Raw genomic sequence first — 16,069 nt, forward strand, 5'->3', positions numbered from 1 at the left:
AAACACTTTATAAAAAGTAGCTATTTTGAATTGAGACACCACTAGTGTTCCCTCTAATTACGTGTTGTAGTATGGGCGTGACCATTTTAGCTGCCTTTTTTCCTTCACGTCTGTTCTCTCATTTTTCCTTTCTAAAACAGATCAAATCTAGACCCTTCAAAACTTCCATTGTCATAAAGGGATAGATGTTTTGGATCCACCAAAGTTCCTAACAGGAAGGTCATCTATTCTAATACCCCCATTCTGCAGTTAAGTTCATTGAGGCTCCTGTTGCTCTATAGGGAGAGTATTCCTCTTTTTTTTTTTTTCCTACAGTTTCCTCTTCACAGATACTTTATGGACAACTAATTTTGAAATATTATGAAATCAGTAATAAATCAGCGAATGACCTTTTATTATCTCCTTTTCTTTTTCACCTGAATCTATTGCGTTTGACCACTTGTCAGCTGGGATCAATATTTTTAAAAGGAACATTTTCTTTACTTCTAAAGAAAATGGATTTGTAAGAACCATTAGAAGGTAGTTTGACTTGCACCCCTCCTTAGCTGAAAGGGTTCAGTAACTGCACTTGAAGTAGAAAATGTCAGTAGCTCCGATTGATTGATCAATTTATTTATTTTTCCTTTGAGTTTGTCTTCCGAAGAATGAAATTTGAAGCAAAGACTTAAGTTCCATGCTCTCTCCCCTTTGCAAACGTTGGCATATTGTTCAGTACAAAATGGATTGCATATCAAACAATCTCAGGACTATTTCTTGTAGGGGATTAGAGAAGATGGTAGAACTGGCATGGAGATGAAGCTTCTAGAATCTTTCCCTCTCTTGTTTAGGTGTTGATTACCCATGGGGATTATGCAGGCCAATATTAGCACCTCAGTTATCTTACTCTCTATGTCCAGTCTGCTCTAGATAGGTTACCACAGGTAACTGTGGGAAATCTGGTATGGTTTTTTTGGAGCAGTGTGGCGTACTGGGAAGGGGGAAAGGATCTACACAATGCCAAACAGCAAGATGTTTTAAAATATTATTTAAATTTGACTAATGCCAATAAAGTTCTGTGATTCCAGCACCATAATTTTTGAAATGCATGGAAATTTTGAATATGAGAAAAATGACTTCAGTGTCAATTAAGTATTTTGAAAGGCATCTTTGGCTAAAGCCAAACCACATCAAAATATCTACGTGGAAAATGAAAAGTTCATTCCATTATCTAGTTATTTCATTCAAAAGAATATCAAACATTTAGGGATTTCAACACAAGCAAAATACATAGCTGATTAATGAAATTTTAAACTTAATATTTAAGTGTTTTGGAAACGTGGGAAAAGTTAAAATAACTTTAGGATTAAGATCTAGCAGAGGCAGTAGGTGTTATCTACTTCCAATAAAGTATTGTCCAGTAACCCAAGGGGTCCTTGAAGCCATTTAAAATAACTTTCATGTTCTACTTCAAACAAATGCAAATAAAAAGTACAGTGAGAATCATTTCCTCACATCACATTGGTCAAGTTTTTTAAAAGTGTTTTTAGTATGTGGAGAATTATGCATACTTATTTGTAGCTGATGCGTATGTTAGCCTTTCTGCAGGGCAATTTGACTTTGATGGCAAAAGGCTTGACATAGATCCTTTGACTAGGAAATTTTACTTCCAGAGATTCCTCCTAAGGAAATAATCATGGATATGAATAAAGTTTTTGGTGCAAGCCAGTTCCTGGTCATGCTATTTATAAAAGTGAAAAACGGCAGAACCTAGAGGTCTGTGATAGTGGCAAGAAGCATTAATAAGAATATTCTAGACATCTACTCAATGCTATGGAAGGATGTTCATGACAAATTAAGTCAGTCGTCTATAACAGTATATTCTGTTTGGTTCCATTACAAAATATGTGGGCAGACATAGGAAAACATGTCTGATAAAGGTCTGATCCTCCAAGGTGTTCACATTAGTTATATCTACATGTATTATGTTTTGGTTTTTTCCACAGTGAATGTGTATTGGTTTGTAATTTAAAAAATTATTTTACATGAAACACATGTAAAAAGTTGTACTTTAGAGTTTAAAATTGTATGATGTTCTGTATTGTAAATAGTTTATTTCATTTATTATCCAGTATCATTTATCCACTACATATCACTCACAAAATGGTAAAAGAATTTGATTTCATGGCCGATTGTAACCTATGTAGCCCAAATTTGCTAATGTTTACCTTATTCTTACCTACCAGTTTCTTATGAAATCTTCAAAAATCTGCTTTGCAAAGCTTTCCTGCCTGAAATCCAATTCCCTGGCCTCTTCCTCTTGCTGTAATCCTCATTTTCCATGGACAACCCTGTCTCCTCTTTATCTCCCAAAATCTGCTTTGCAAAGCTTTCCTGCCTGAAATCCGATTCCTTGGCCTCTTCCTCTCCCTGTAATCCTCATTTTCCATGGAAAACCCTGTCTCTACTTTATCTGCAATTTAAAATATTCATTTTCTGACATGCTCCTTCTCAAGGCTTTTTTTTTGGCTGCACTGGGTCTTCGATGTGGCGTGTGGATTCTTTTTTGTTGTGGCGTGCGGGCTTCTCTAGGTGTGTCACATCTCAAGTCTTTTAGATTAGAGAAGAATTTCTACTACAGAGGCTGAGGCTTAAAGGATTTTTGGTAATTAAAGTGAAAATACTCTTTACTACTGTACATAACTTACAATAGTTGATATTTTTCAATGAGGCATTCCTTATTCTAATTTTCCCCTAAATTTGAGACAAACAACAAGGACCTACTGTATAGCACAGGGAACTATATTCAATATCTTGTAGTAACCTATAATGGAAAAGAATCTGAAAAAGAATCTATATATCTGAACCACTTTGCTGTACACCTAAAACTAACACCACTTTGCTGTACACCTAAAACTAACACTATATTGTTTTTTTTAAGTGTGCACTACAGTATTTTATTTTTTTTAACAGCTTTATTGGAGTATAATTGCTTTACAATGGTGTGTTAGTTTCTGCTTTATAACAAAGTGAATCAGCTATACATATACATACATCCCCATATCTCCTCCCTCTTGCGTGTCCCTCCTACCCTCCCTATCCCACCCCTCTAGGTGGTCACAAAGCACTGAGCTGATCTCCCTGTGCTATGTGGCTGCTTCCCACTAGCTATCTACTTTACATTTGGTAGTGTATATATGTCCATGCGACTCTCACTTCATCCCAGCTTTCCCTTCCCTCTCCCCATGTCCTCAAGTCCATTCTCTATGTCTGTGTCTTTATTCCTGTCCTGCTCCAGTTTCCTCAGAACCATTTTTTTTTTAAGATTCCATATATATGTGTTAGCATATGATATTTGTTTTTCTCTTTCAGACTTACTTCACTATGTATGACAGACCCTAGGCCCATCCACCTCACTACAAATAACTCAGTTTCGTTTCTTTTTATAGCTGAGTAATATTCCATTGTATATATTTGCCACATCTTCTTTATGCATTCTTCTGTCGATGGACAGTTAGGTTGTTTCCATGTCCTGGCTATTGTAAACAGAGCTGCAATGAACATTGTGGTACATGACTCTTTTTGAATTATGGTTTTCTCAGGGTAAAGGCCCAGTAGTGGGATTGCTGGGTCGTATGGTAGTTCTATTTTTAGTTTTTAAGGAATCTCCATACTGTTCTCCATAGTGGCTGTATCAATTGACATTCCCACCAACAGGGCAAGAGGGTTCCCTGTTCTCCACACCCAATCCAGCATTTATTGTTTGTAGATTTTTTGATGATGGCCATTCTGACTGGTGTGAGGTGATACCTCATTGTAGTTTTGATTTGCATTTCTCTAATGATTAGTGATGTTGAGTGTCCTTTCATGTGTTTGTTGGCAATCTGTATATCTTCTTTGCAGAAATGTCTATTTAGGTCTTCTGCACATTTTTTGATTGGGTTGTTGGTTTTTTTGATATTGAGCTGCTTATAAATTTTGGAGATTAATCCTTTGTCAGTTGCTTCATTTGCAAATATTTTCTCCCATTCTGAAGGTTGTCTTTTCGTCTCGTTTGTGGTTTCCTTTGCTGTGCAAAAGCTTTTAAGTTACATTAGGTCCCATTTGTTTATTTTTGTTTTTATTTCCATTTCTCTAGGAGGTGGGTCAAAAAGGACCTCGCTGTGATTTATGTCATAATGTTCTGCCTATGTTTTCCTCTAAGAGTTTTAAACTGTCTGGCCTTATATTTAGGTCTTTAATGCATTTTGAGTTTATTTTTGTATATGGTGTTAGGGAGTGTTCTAATTTCATTCTTTTACAGGTAGCTGTCCAGTTTTCCCAGCACCACTTATTGAAGAGGCTCTCTTTTCTCCATTGTATATTCTTGCCTCCTTTATCAAAGATAAGGTGATCATATGTGCATGGGTTTATCTCTGGCCTTTCTATCCTGTTCCATTGACCTATATTTCTGTTTCTGTGCCAGTACCATACTGTCTTGATTACTGTAGCTTTGTAGTATACTGTGAAGTCTGGGAGCCTGATTCCTCCAGCTCTGTTTTTCTTGCTCAAGTTTGCTTTGGCTATTCAGGGTCTTTTGTGTTTGCATACAAATTGTGCAATTTTTTGTTCTAGTTCTGTGAAAAATGCCATTGCTAGTTTGATAGGGATTGCATTGAATCTGTAGATTGCTTTGGGTAGTATAGTCATTTTCACAATGTTGATTCTTCCAATCCAAGAACATGGTATATCTCTTCGTCTGTTTGTATCATCTTTAATTTCTCTCATCAGTGTCTTATAGTTTTCTGCATACAGGTCTTTTGTCTCCTTAGGTAGGTTTATTCCTAGATATTTTATTCTTTTTGTTGCAATGGTAAATGGGAATGTTTCCTTAATTTCTCTTTCAGATTTTTCATCATTAGTGTGCAGGAATGCAAGAGATTTCTGTGGATTAATTTTGTATCCTGCTACTTTACGAAATTCATTGATTAGCTCTAGTAGTTTTCCGGTAGCATCTTTAGGATTCTCTATGTATAGTATCATGTCATCTGCAAACAGTGACAGCTTTACTTCTTCTTCTCTGATTTGGATTCCTTTTATTTCTTTTTCTTCTCTGATTGCTGTGACTAAAACTTCCAAAACTTTGTTGAATAGTAGTGGTGAGAATGGGCAGCTTGTCTTGTTCCTGATCTTAGTAGAAATGGTTTCATTTTCTTCACCATTAAGAACAATGTTGGCTGTGGGATTGTCATACATGGCCTTTATTATGTTGAGGTAAGTTCCCTCTATACCTATGTTCTGGAGGATTTTTATCGTAAATGGGTATTAAATTTTGTCAAAAGCTGTTTCTGCATCTATTGAGGTGATCATATTTTTTTTATCCGTGTTTGTTAATGTGGTGTATCCCATTGATTGATTTGCATATATTGAAGAATCCTTGCACTCCTGGGATAAACCCCACTTGATCATGGTTTATGATCCTTGTAATGTGCTGTTGGATTCTGTTTGTATTTTGTTGAGGATTTTTGCATCTCTGTTCATCAGTGATATTGCCATGTAGTGTTCTTTCTTTGTGACATCTTTGTCTGGTTTTTGTATCAGGGTGATGGTGGCCTCATAGATTGAGTTTGGGAGTGTTCCTCTCTCTGCTCTATTTTGGAAGAGTTTCAGAAGGGTAGGTGTTAGCTCTTCTCTAAGTGTTTGATAGAATTCGCCTGTGAAGCCATCTGGTTCTGGGCTTCTGTTTGTTGGAAGATTTTTAGTCACAGTTTCAATTTCAGTGCTTGTGATTGGTCTGTTCATATTTTCTATTTCTTCCTGGTTCAGTCTCAGAAGGCTGTGCATTTCTAAGAATTTGTCCATTTCTTCCAGGTTGTCCATTTTATTGGCATATAGTTGCTTGTAGTAATCTCCCATGATCCTTTGTATTTCTGCACTGTCAGTTGTTACTTCTCCTTTTTCATTTCTAATTCTATTGATTTGAGTCTTCTCCCTTTTTTTCTTGGTGAGTCTGGCTAATGGTTTATCAATTTTGTTTATCTTCTCAAAGAACCAGCTTTTAATGTTATTGATCTTTGCTATCATTTCCTTCATTTCTTTTACATTTATTTCTGATCTGATCTTTATGATTTCTTTCCTACTGCTAACTTTGGGGGTATTTTTTGTTCTTCTTTCTCTGATTGCTTTAGGTGTAACATTAGGTTGTTTATTTGAGATGTTTCTTGTTTCTTGAGGTAGGATTGTATTGCTATAAACTTCCCTCTTACAACTGCTTTTGCTGCTTCCCATAGGTTTTTGGTCATCGTGTTTTCATTGTCATTTGTTTCTAGGTATTTTTTTATTTCCTCAGTGATCCCTTGGTTATTTAGTAGTGTATTGTTTAGCCTCCATGTGTTTGAATTTTTTACAGATTTTTTCCGGGAATTGATGTCTAGTCTCAGGGCGTTGTGGTAGGAAAAGGTACTTGATACGATTTCAATTTTCTTATATATACCAAGGCTTGATTTGTGACCCAAGATATGATCTATCTTGGAGAATGCTGCGTGAGCGCTTGAGAAGAAAGTGTATTATATTGTTTTTGGATGGAATGTCCTATAAATATCAATTAAGTCCATCTTGTTTAATGTATCATTTAAAGCTTGTGTTTCCTTATTTATTTTCATTTTGGATCTGTCCATTGGTGAAAGTGGGGTGTTAAAGTCCCCTACTATGATTGTGTTACTGTCGATTACCTGTTTTATGGCTGTTAGCATTTGCCTTATGTATTGAGGTGCTCCTATGTTGGGTCGTAAATATTTACAGTTGTTATATCTTCTTGGATTGATCCCTTGATCATTATGTAGTGTCCTTCTTTGTCTCTTGTAATAGTCTTTATTTTAAAGTCTATTTTGTCTGATATGAGAATTGCTATTCCAGCTTTCTTTTGATTTCAATTTGCATGGAGTATCTTTTTCCATCCCCTCACTTTCAGCCTGTATGTGTCCCTAGGTCTGAAGTGGGTCTCTTGCAGACATGATGTATACAGGCCTTGTTTTTGTATCCATTCAGCCAGTCTGTGTCTTTTGGTTGGAGCATTTAATCCATTTACATTTAAGGTAATTATTGATATATACATTCCTATTACCATTTTCTTAATCGTTTTGGGTTTGTTATTGTAGGTCTTTTCCTTCTTTTGTGTTTCCTGCCTCGAGAATTTCCTTTAACATTTTTGTAAAGCTGGTTTGGTAGTGCTGGATTCTCTTAGCTTTTGCTTGTCTGTAAAGGTTTTATTTTCTCTGTCAAATCTGAATGAGACCCTTGCTGGGTAGAGTAATCTTGGTTGTAGGTTTTTCCCGTCATCACTTTAAATATGTTCTGCCACTCCCTTCTGGCTTGCAGAGTTTCTGCTGAAAGATCAGCTGGTAACCTTATGGGGCTTCCCTTGTATGTTATTTGTTGTTTATCCCTTGCTGCTTTTAATATTTTTTCTTTGTCTTTAATTTTTGATAGTTTGATTCATATGTGTCTTGGCCAGGTTCTCCTTGGATTTATCCTGTATGGGACTCTCTGTTCTTCCTGGACTTGATTAACTATTTCCTTTCCCATATTAGGAAAGATTTCAACTATAAGCTCTTCAAATATTTCCTCAGTCCCTTTCTTTTTCTCTTCTTCTAGGACCCCTATAATTCGAATGTTGGTGCATTTAATGTTGTCCCAGAGGTCTCTGAGACTGTCCTCAATTATTTTCATTCTTTTTTCTTTATTGTGCTCTGCAGTAGTTATTTCCACTATTTTATCTTCCAGGTCACTTATCCGTTCTTCTGCCTTAGTTATTCTGCTATTGATTCCTTCTAGAGAATTTAAAATTTCATTTATTGTGTTGTTCATCATTGTTTGCTCTTTAGTTCTTCTAGGTCCTTGTTACATGTTTCTTGTATTTTCTCCATTCTATTTCCAAGATTTTGGATCATCTATCATTACTCTGAATTCTTTTTCAGGTAGATTGCCTATTTCCTCTTCATTTGTTAGGTGTGGTGGGTTTTTGCCTTGCTCCTTCATCTGCTTTGTGTTTCTGTGTCTTCTCATTTTGCTTAACGTACTGTGGTTGGGGGTCTCCTTTTTGCCGGCTGCAGGTTCGTAGTTTCCGTTTTATTTGGTGTCTTCCCCCAGTGGCTTACGTTGGTTCAGTGGGTTGTGTAGGCTTCCTGGTGGAGGGGACTGGTGCCTGTGTTCTGGTGGATGGGGCTGGATCTTGTCATTCTGGTGGGCAGGACCGCATCTGGTGGTGTGTTTTGGGGTGTCTGTGACCTTATTATGATTTTAGGCAGCCTCTCTGCTAATGGGTGGGGTTGTGTTCCTGTCTTGCTAGTTGTTTGGCATAGATTGTCCAGCACTTTAGCTTGCTGGTTGTTGAGTGGAGCTGGGTCTTGGTGTTGAGATGGAGGTCTCTGGGAGATTTTCGCCGTTTGATATTACGTGGAGCTGGGAGGTCTCTTGTGGACCAGTGTCCTGAACTCGGCTCTCCCACCTCAGAGGCACAGGCCTGACACCCGGCCAGAGCACCAAGACCCAGTCAGCCACACAGCTCAGAAGAAAAGGGAGAAAAAAAGAAAGAAAGAAAATAAATAAAATAAAGTTATTAAAATTAAAAATAAAAAAATTAAAAAGCAATAAAAAAGAGAAGAGAGCAGTCAAACCAACAAAAAATCCACCAATGATAACAAGTGCTAAAAATTATGCTAAAAGAAAAAAAAAAAAAACGACAGACAGAACCCTAGGCCAAACGGTAAAATCAAAGCCTATACAGACACAATCACACAAAGAAGCAGACACAAAAAGAGAAAAGGAAAATAATATATATATCTATATGTAAAAAAAAAAAAAGCAACCAAATCAATAAACTAATCTACCAATGATAATAAAGTCTAAATAGTAAACTAAGATAAACATAACACCAGAAACAAATTAGATGCAGAAAGCAAACCCCAAGGCTACAGTTGCTCCCAAAGTCTACTGCCTCAATTTTGGGCTAATTCATTGTCTGTTCAGGTATTCCAGAGATGCAGGGTACCTCAAGTTTATTGTGGAGCTTTAATCCGCTGCTCCTGAGGCTGCTGGGAGAGATTTCCCTTTCTCTTCTTTGTTCACACAGCTGCTGAGGTTCAGCTTTGGATTTGGCCCCGCCTCTGCGTGTAGGTCGCCTGAGGGCGTCTGTTCTTCGCTCAGACAGGAAGAGGTTAAAGGAGCAGCTGATTCAGGGGCTCTGCCTCACTCAGGCCGGGGGGAGGGAGGGGTACGGACGCGGGGCGAGCCTGCAGCCCCATAGGCCGGCGTGACGTTGCACCAGCCTGAGGCGCGCCGTGTGTTCTCCTGGGGAAGTTGTCCCTGGATCATGGGACCCTGGCAGTGGCGGGCTGCACAGGCTCCCGGGAGGGGAGGTATGGACAGTGACCTGTGCTTGCACACAGGCTTCTTGGTGGCGGCAGCAGCAGCCTTAGCGTCTCATGCCCGTCTCTGGGGTCCGTGCTGATAGCCGCGGCTCGCGCCCATCTCTGGAGCTCCTTTAGGTGGTGCTCTGAATCCCCTCTCCTCGCACAGTGGTCTCTGAAACAATGGTCTCTTGCCTCTTTGGCAGCTCCAGACTTTTTCCCAGACTCCCTCCCGGCTAGCCGTGGCGCACTAGCCCCTTAAGGCTGTGTGCATGCCGCCAACCCCAGTCCTCTCCCTGCGCTCCGACCAAAGCCGGAGCCTCAGCTCCCAGCCCCCGCCCGTCGTGGCGGGTGAGCAGACAAGCGTCTCGGACTGCTGAGTGCCTGTCGGCACCGATCCTCTGTGCGGGAATCTCTCTGCTTTGCCCTCCGCACCCCTGTTGCTGCGCTCTCCTCCGTGACTCTGAAGCTTCCCCTCTCCACCCCCCACAGTCTCCACCCGAGAAGGGGCCTCCTAGTGTGTGGAAACCTTTCCTCCTTCATGGCTCCCTCCCACTGGTGCAGGTACTGTCCCTATTCTTTGTCTCTGTTTTTCCTTTTTTCTTTTGCCCTACCCAGGTACGTGGGGAGTTTCTTGCCTTTGGGAAAGTCTGAGGTCTTCTGCCAGCGTTCAGTAGGTGTTCTGTAGGAGTTGTTCCACGTGCAGATGTATTTCTGATGTATCTGTGGGGAGGAAGGTGATCTCCACATCCTACTCCTCCACCATGTTGAAGGTCTCCCCACAATATTGTAAATACACTGCACTTCACATTTTTAAAAAAGCTGAATTTGGGTGCTACTGACTGGAATCATTCACAAGGACACAACTATCCAGGCAAAGTTCTCAGGCTTTCCTTATACTTGATTTTGTATTATTATTGTTGTTATTTCTTTTTTTTTTTAACATCTGTATTGGAGTATAATTGCTTTACAGTGGTTGTTCTTGTTATTTCTGGCACTTTTCAATAATTCAAGAAGTTGTCTTTAATTGATAGGTAGCTAGTAAAGTTTATGAACACATTTAAATTAATCTTACATGTTGGAAAATATTTCACTTTCTACACTGTATCTTCAGTATATCTAATATTTTCTATTTTCAGTGATCACACATCGAACAAAGGAGCACGTTTCTGCAGTTTAACCCAATAAAGTCAATTGTCCACAGTATACATGTGTGTATCTGTATCCAAATTCAGTTTTAAAATGAGGAAATTACCACTGGAAAAAAGAAAAGTTAGAAACAGGCCATTTTGCCGACATCTGACTCACAGTTTTGCTAATTTTAAAAAAAAATAGAATCACTCTACTGACATGTACGTGTAAGATCAACTGGATAATCTAGTTTCGTCGGTCAAATACCCCTAAAGCTCCAGATAGCTTGTTTTTGCAACGTTGTGTTTGGTATGATGTAACACTGGCCCCCTTAAACTAGCTGCAGTGTGAGGTCTCAAATTTCCCCTTGGACTGGTTGAGTTAAGGAGACCTGTATTGAAATGGTTTTTTCCTTCCTTTCTTCCCTTGACAAAAATCAAAGAAAAACAATTGAGAGTGAATTTTCATTCAAGTACTTCCTCTCCGTCTTCAAAAGAACGGCCAAATGCCCTGAAACACCTCCTCCCAACTCTGAAGTTATGGTAACACTTATTATTTAAATCCCTTAATGTGTACTGTCCACATTTTTTCCTAATGGAGTTATGATTGTGTTGGTAGTTACAGCCGAGTAGTTGCATACCTTTGTACTCCTGGGGTTTGCCATCATACCTTTGCAGTGCTTTTATGTCATGAAATGGAGGAAATGCCTCGTTTTTTGACCCCTGTTCCATGGTTTCAAAGTGGGAATGTGAATATGTTTACATACTGTGAGCATGATTTTTTTAAAAGAAGGTACTTATATCAAAAGCACAGCTTTAACAAACCTCCCTTTTTTTTAATATATTTGATGCATTTTATTCCACTCGAATAAATCCATTTTCTACAAAAAAACAAAAGACCACAGCTTTAAACCTTTAGTGTTTAGATTCTGCTATGCTGTAGTATTTTGCATTGTGGTGTTGTGGACATGCCACAAGGGAATCAAAGAGTAATTCTGCAGAGGGCCCATTTCATTTAGCAAAGCAGGCATGTGTCAGCCATCTGTCATATCTGCTGATAGAAAACAGCAGTAAGTTTCTCAAACTTCTGCAAGGAAAAAAAAAAAGGCTTTATAGCTTAGAGGAGATGAGTTACAAGGTACCTTGTAAGCCACATCTGGTTCTAGAGCGATTTACATGGTATAAATGTAAACTGTGCTTTGTCTTCCTTACACAGTGGTGTAAAAGCACGTAAACAAACCATTTACCATTATCCTCTATCTTTATTTCTGATTTTTAAATGCTTGCACCAATAGAAATCTTTTAAATCATTGTGGTGAAGTGGAAAGGAATGATGTTCAATAAAGCATTTTGTTTTGGATTAAACTCATTTAACTTAAATGTCCCTAATGAACAGGATGGGTGTTGTGAGGAAACAACTTTGGGGATTGAGAGTATAGGGAAAATGCTTCTCATCCTTCAGCTGGATCTCTGGAAGAGGTATTGTCAGATCAGGGCTACTTTTGCTGCAGTTTTTTAGCCAGCTTTCTCCATTTGCCAACCTGGGATGAACTTGGTTACATTCCCCTGAACCTTAGTGGATGGGGAGTCATTCTCCCATGCAGGAGAACATGTTCTCTGCCTTCAGTACACAGTCAGTCAACAAACACAGACACTCAGTCAGTCACAGGAGCATACAAAGAGGAGTAAACATGGTCCCTGCCCTCAGGTAGCTTATAGTCTAGGAAACAGATATCCATCACACTCAGGCAAATGAGGTTAGAAAGTCTAGGACTGGCAGAGAACACAAAGAAGGCCATACTTTTCCCTGTCTGGAGGAGGAAAGGAGCCAGGAGCTGAGCATGTGATGTCCGAATTCATTCCTGCAGGATGAGTAAGCTTTCATCAGACCAGCGAGAGAGGAAAATGCCTTCCAAGTGAAGAGCTCAGGATGTTCAAGTGCATGGAGGTCTTAAAGGGAAGGCATGTTCTAGGTGATCATGATGGACCTTGTGTCTCATCTGCAAGGTAAGGGAAATTCAGTCAAGGGGATGTCAAGGTCCAACAACGGAGAAGTGTTTTGGGGGAGGAGAAGAAGGCAGAAACAATTCAGGGAGGTTTCTGTCTTCTCTGCTGTGGAGAATGGACCCAACATTTTGCAGCTTTGTCCCAGGGATGTATTAAGTAAATCTTTGGTTTCTCTGTTGGGTAGACAGTGGCTTTTCTTTTCTTTTTTGAAAATTTGTTCAAGTATAGTTGATTTACAATGTTGTGTTAATTTCTGCTGTACAGCAAAGTGGTTCAGTTATACATATATATATATGTATATACATTCTTTTTCATGTTCTTTTCCATTAGGTTTATCACAGGATCTTGAATGTAGTTCCCTGTGCTATACAGTAGGACCTTGTTGTTTATCCATTCTATATATGATAGTTTGCATCTGCTAATCCCAAACTCCCAAAACATCCCTCCCCCAACCCCCCTCCCCCTTGGCAACCACAAGTCTGTTCTCTCTGTCTGTGAGTCTGTCTCATAGATAAGTTCATTTGTATCATAGTTTAGATTCCATGACAGTGGCTTTTCTACAACCACCATTTAGCTCTTCTTTCTTACTAAACTTTTGGAAGAGTTTGCAATGATTAGTCTCAGCTCCAGGTTACATTTTTTTAGGTGATGAGGGCACAGAACTATAAAAAATCACTTATGTGAGTGCATAGGAAAAATTTTTTCTAATGGAATCTAGAACTTTGAACTTACTGTAAAAGGATGCTTGAGTAAAGAAAGTAATGTTAATTTGAAGAAGAATTGACTTAGCATCTGTTCTCAACTCCCATACTACCTTTCTGATTATCAAGAAAACTTTTTTAAGTATCAAGAAAAGTGTAATAAAGATATAGAAATTACACTTGGCAGGTGATCTTTCAGTTAAAATAATGAGAGGTCGAACACTGGAAATGGGTTAACTCAAACTAAGCCTGCTTCTTCAAGTATATGACTTTCTCTCAAAACCTAATAGTTAAAACTCTAAAGTCATAGGACAGGTTCTCTTCTTCCCTGTTTTCCTCAGGTAGAGATACGGCTGTCTATGCCTCTGCGCTGTACATTTTGTCTTCTTTTTGGATTTTATGGATGAATCTGATTAAAGAATCTTGGAAAATATCAGGCATCTTTTGAAACCCATTCCCCTGAACAGAATCTCACAGGGAAGCAGTGTGTTGTGGGCCTGGGACAACGGGACACATTTGGGGAGTGAGTTCTTACCTGGCAGTGATGAGAGAAAGGACGTGAACCCAGTCCTTGCGTAGCTGCTCTTTGGCCAGAACTCGGATCATGCACTGCGTGCAAAACATGATTAAGAACCAAGTCCGTGCCCTTGAGAAAATTAGAAGCTAACTGGAGAGGCAGCTATATATAAACAGATCATCTTAATAATTCCTGGTAAGTGGTATTGTAGAAGTACTGAGGCATTCCCAGGAATAAGAGTACACAGGAGGGGCTTCCCTGGTGGCGCAGTGGTTGAGAGTCCACCTGCCGATGCAGGGGACACGGGTTCATGCCCCGACCCGGGATGATCCCACATGCCGCGGAGCGGCTGGGCCCGTGAGCCATGGCCGCTGAGCCTGCGCGTCCGGAGCCTGTGCTCCGCAACGGGAGAGGCCACAACAGTGAGATGCCCGCGTACCGCAAAAAAAAAAAAAAAAAAAAAAAAAAAAAAAAAAAAAAAAGTACACAGGAGAAGTAACTCCGGCACTGGGTCTGACTATAGAGTTGGACAAGCACAAACATGGAGGAGGGGATGATTTTTAGGGAGAGGAGACAACGTCAGACAAGGCAGAGAGACCAGAGATACATTATCTGGGGAACTAGTACTTTGGTGTGGCTGGAGTGTATATGCAAGGTAGGGAGTGGAGAGGAAGGCAGGGGGTAGGTCTAGACGACTTTGTCCTTCATGTTAAGGCATCTGAGACTTACTCTATAGGCCGCGTTGAGTCAGTCTGTGAAAAAGTATAAAGCAGAGGACCACAGAGTCAGAGTTACAGTCTTTAGATCATCCTGTCAGCAGAATGGAGGAGAGCTTTGAGGGGAGTTGACAGCAAGGAGAGAAATCAGGGATAATGAGATACAAGATCAAGGATGAAGAGAAGGGAAAATGGATTGGGGAAACATTTAAGAGATAAAAATCTGAAAGTCTTGGTGCTAAGAGTAAGGAGTGCCTCATTTCCTCCACTTTCTGCTTCACTAACTTGGCAGTAGCCCTGTTAGCCTTTCTGTCCCCTACCCCCAAGCTTACCCTTCCTGCCTCAGGGCCTTTGCACATGAAGTTTGCTCTGCCTAGGTGCACTCCTGCCAGATTTCTGTGTGGCTTGTTCCTTCGTCTCCCCCATGTCTGATCAAACGTCACCCCCTCTAAGAAACTTATCCGACTCCCCCCTCTAAAACAAGAGCTACCCACCACCCAGCACTCTGAGTCTTCTGCTCTGCTGCATATTTTTCCATGGCACCTAAAATAATGATAATACTTGATTATATTGGACTTTAATTGTTTGACTCTCCCAATAAATGTAAGTTCATGAGAGCAAGGACTTTGTGTCCTATTCACCATATAACTCCAGGTCCTGGAACATCTCCTGATACACAATAGGTAGGCAATAACTATTTGTTGAATGAATGAATATACTATTGTTCCCATTTGATAGATAAAGCAACTGAGACACAGAGGAGCAAAGGAAACACAGGGAGCAAGGGACAGAGCTGGGATTTAATCCTAGGCAGGTGAGATCCAGAGCCCTTGCTCTGGTAAGTGCTAAATAGGGGTATGAACACACAGCGAGCTCTGGGAACACAGAGGAGGAAGGAGCTAGTTTTGGCTGAAGAAGTAGGGGAAGGCTTCACCAGAGAAGATACAGTAATCGAACTGGGACTTGAAGGATGTGCATGAGGTGGTTTAATCAGCTGAGACGGGAGCAAGGCACAGGAAGGAGGGCTGTCACAGGCAGAGGCAAAGGAGTTGTGCGAGTGCATTCTGGGAGAGGCTGGTGGTGCCTGAGACTGAGGGCTGATGAATGGAAGGGAGAATACTGGGGGCTAGGGATGGGGGGAGATGAGGCAATAAAGCTGGATATTTGGTAAGGGCCAGATGGAGAAACACTAGAACCCACGGAAAGGTCACTTGACCCAATTCTTAAATCTATAAGAAAAGCAGTTTAGATGACCTCTAAATGCCTTCTGAATTCTGAAATGTTGATTCTATGTCTTAAGTAGAACATCTTCAATCATTTAATATTAATGGTAATATATATTTATTTTTTTGCGGTATGCGGGCCTCTCACTGCTGTGGCCTCTCCCGTTGCAGAGCACAGGCTCCGGACGCGCAGGCTCAGCAGCCATGGCTCACGGGCCCAGCCGCTCTGCCGCATGTGGGATCTTCCCGGACCGGGGCACGAACCCGTGTCCCCTGCATCGGCAGGCGGACTCTCAACCGCTGCGCCACCAGGGAAGCCCATAATGGTAATATCTTTATACAAACTGTAACGTCTGTCTCTAGATTTTTTTAAATCAAGGTAGAAAGATTCTTCCTTCAAAATGATCTTGTTG

At 40.2% G+C, this 16,069-nt stretch overlaps 1 protein-coding gene across 1 annotated transcript in view; it reads left to right on the top strand.

Moving 5' to 3' along the window:
* The window catches only part of WIF1 (WNT inhibitory factor 1), a 95,091-nt gene that overhangs the window by 2,112 nt on the left and 76,910 nt on the right, over positions 1 to 16,069 (top strand). The window lies entirely within an intron of this gene.

This window comes from Phocoena sinus, chromosome 10 (genome assembly GCF_008692025.1).
Source record: "Phocoena sinus isolate mPhoSin1 chromosome 10, mPhoSin1.pri, whole genome shotgun sequence".
NCBI classification, from domain to species: Eukaryota; Metazoa; Chordata; class Mammalia; order Artiodactyla; family Phocoenidae; genus Phocoena; species Phocoena sinus.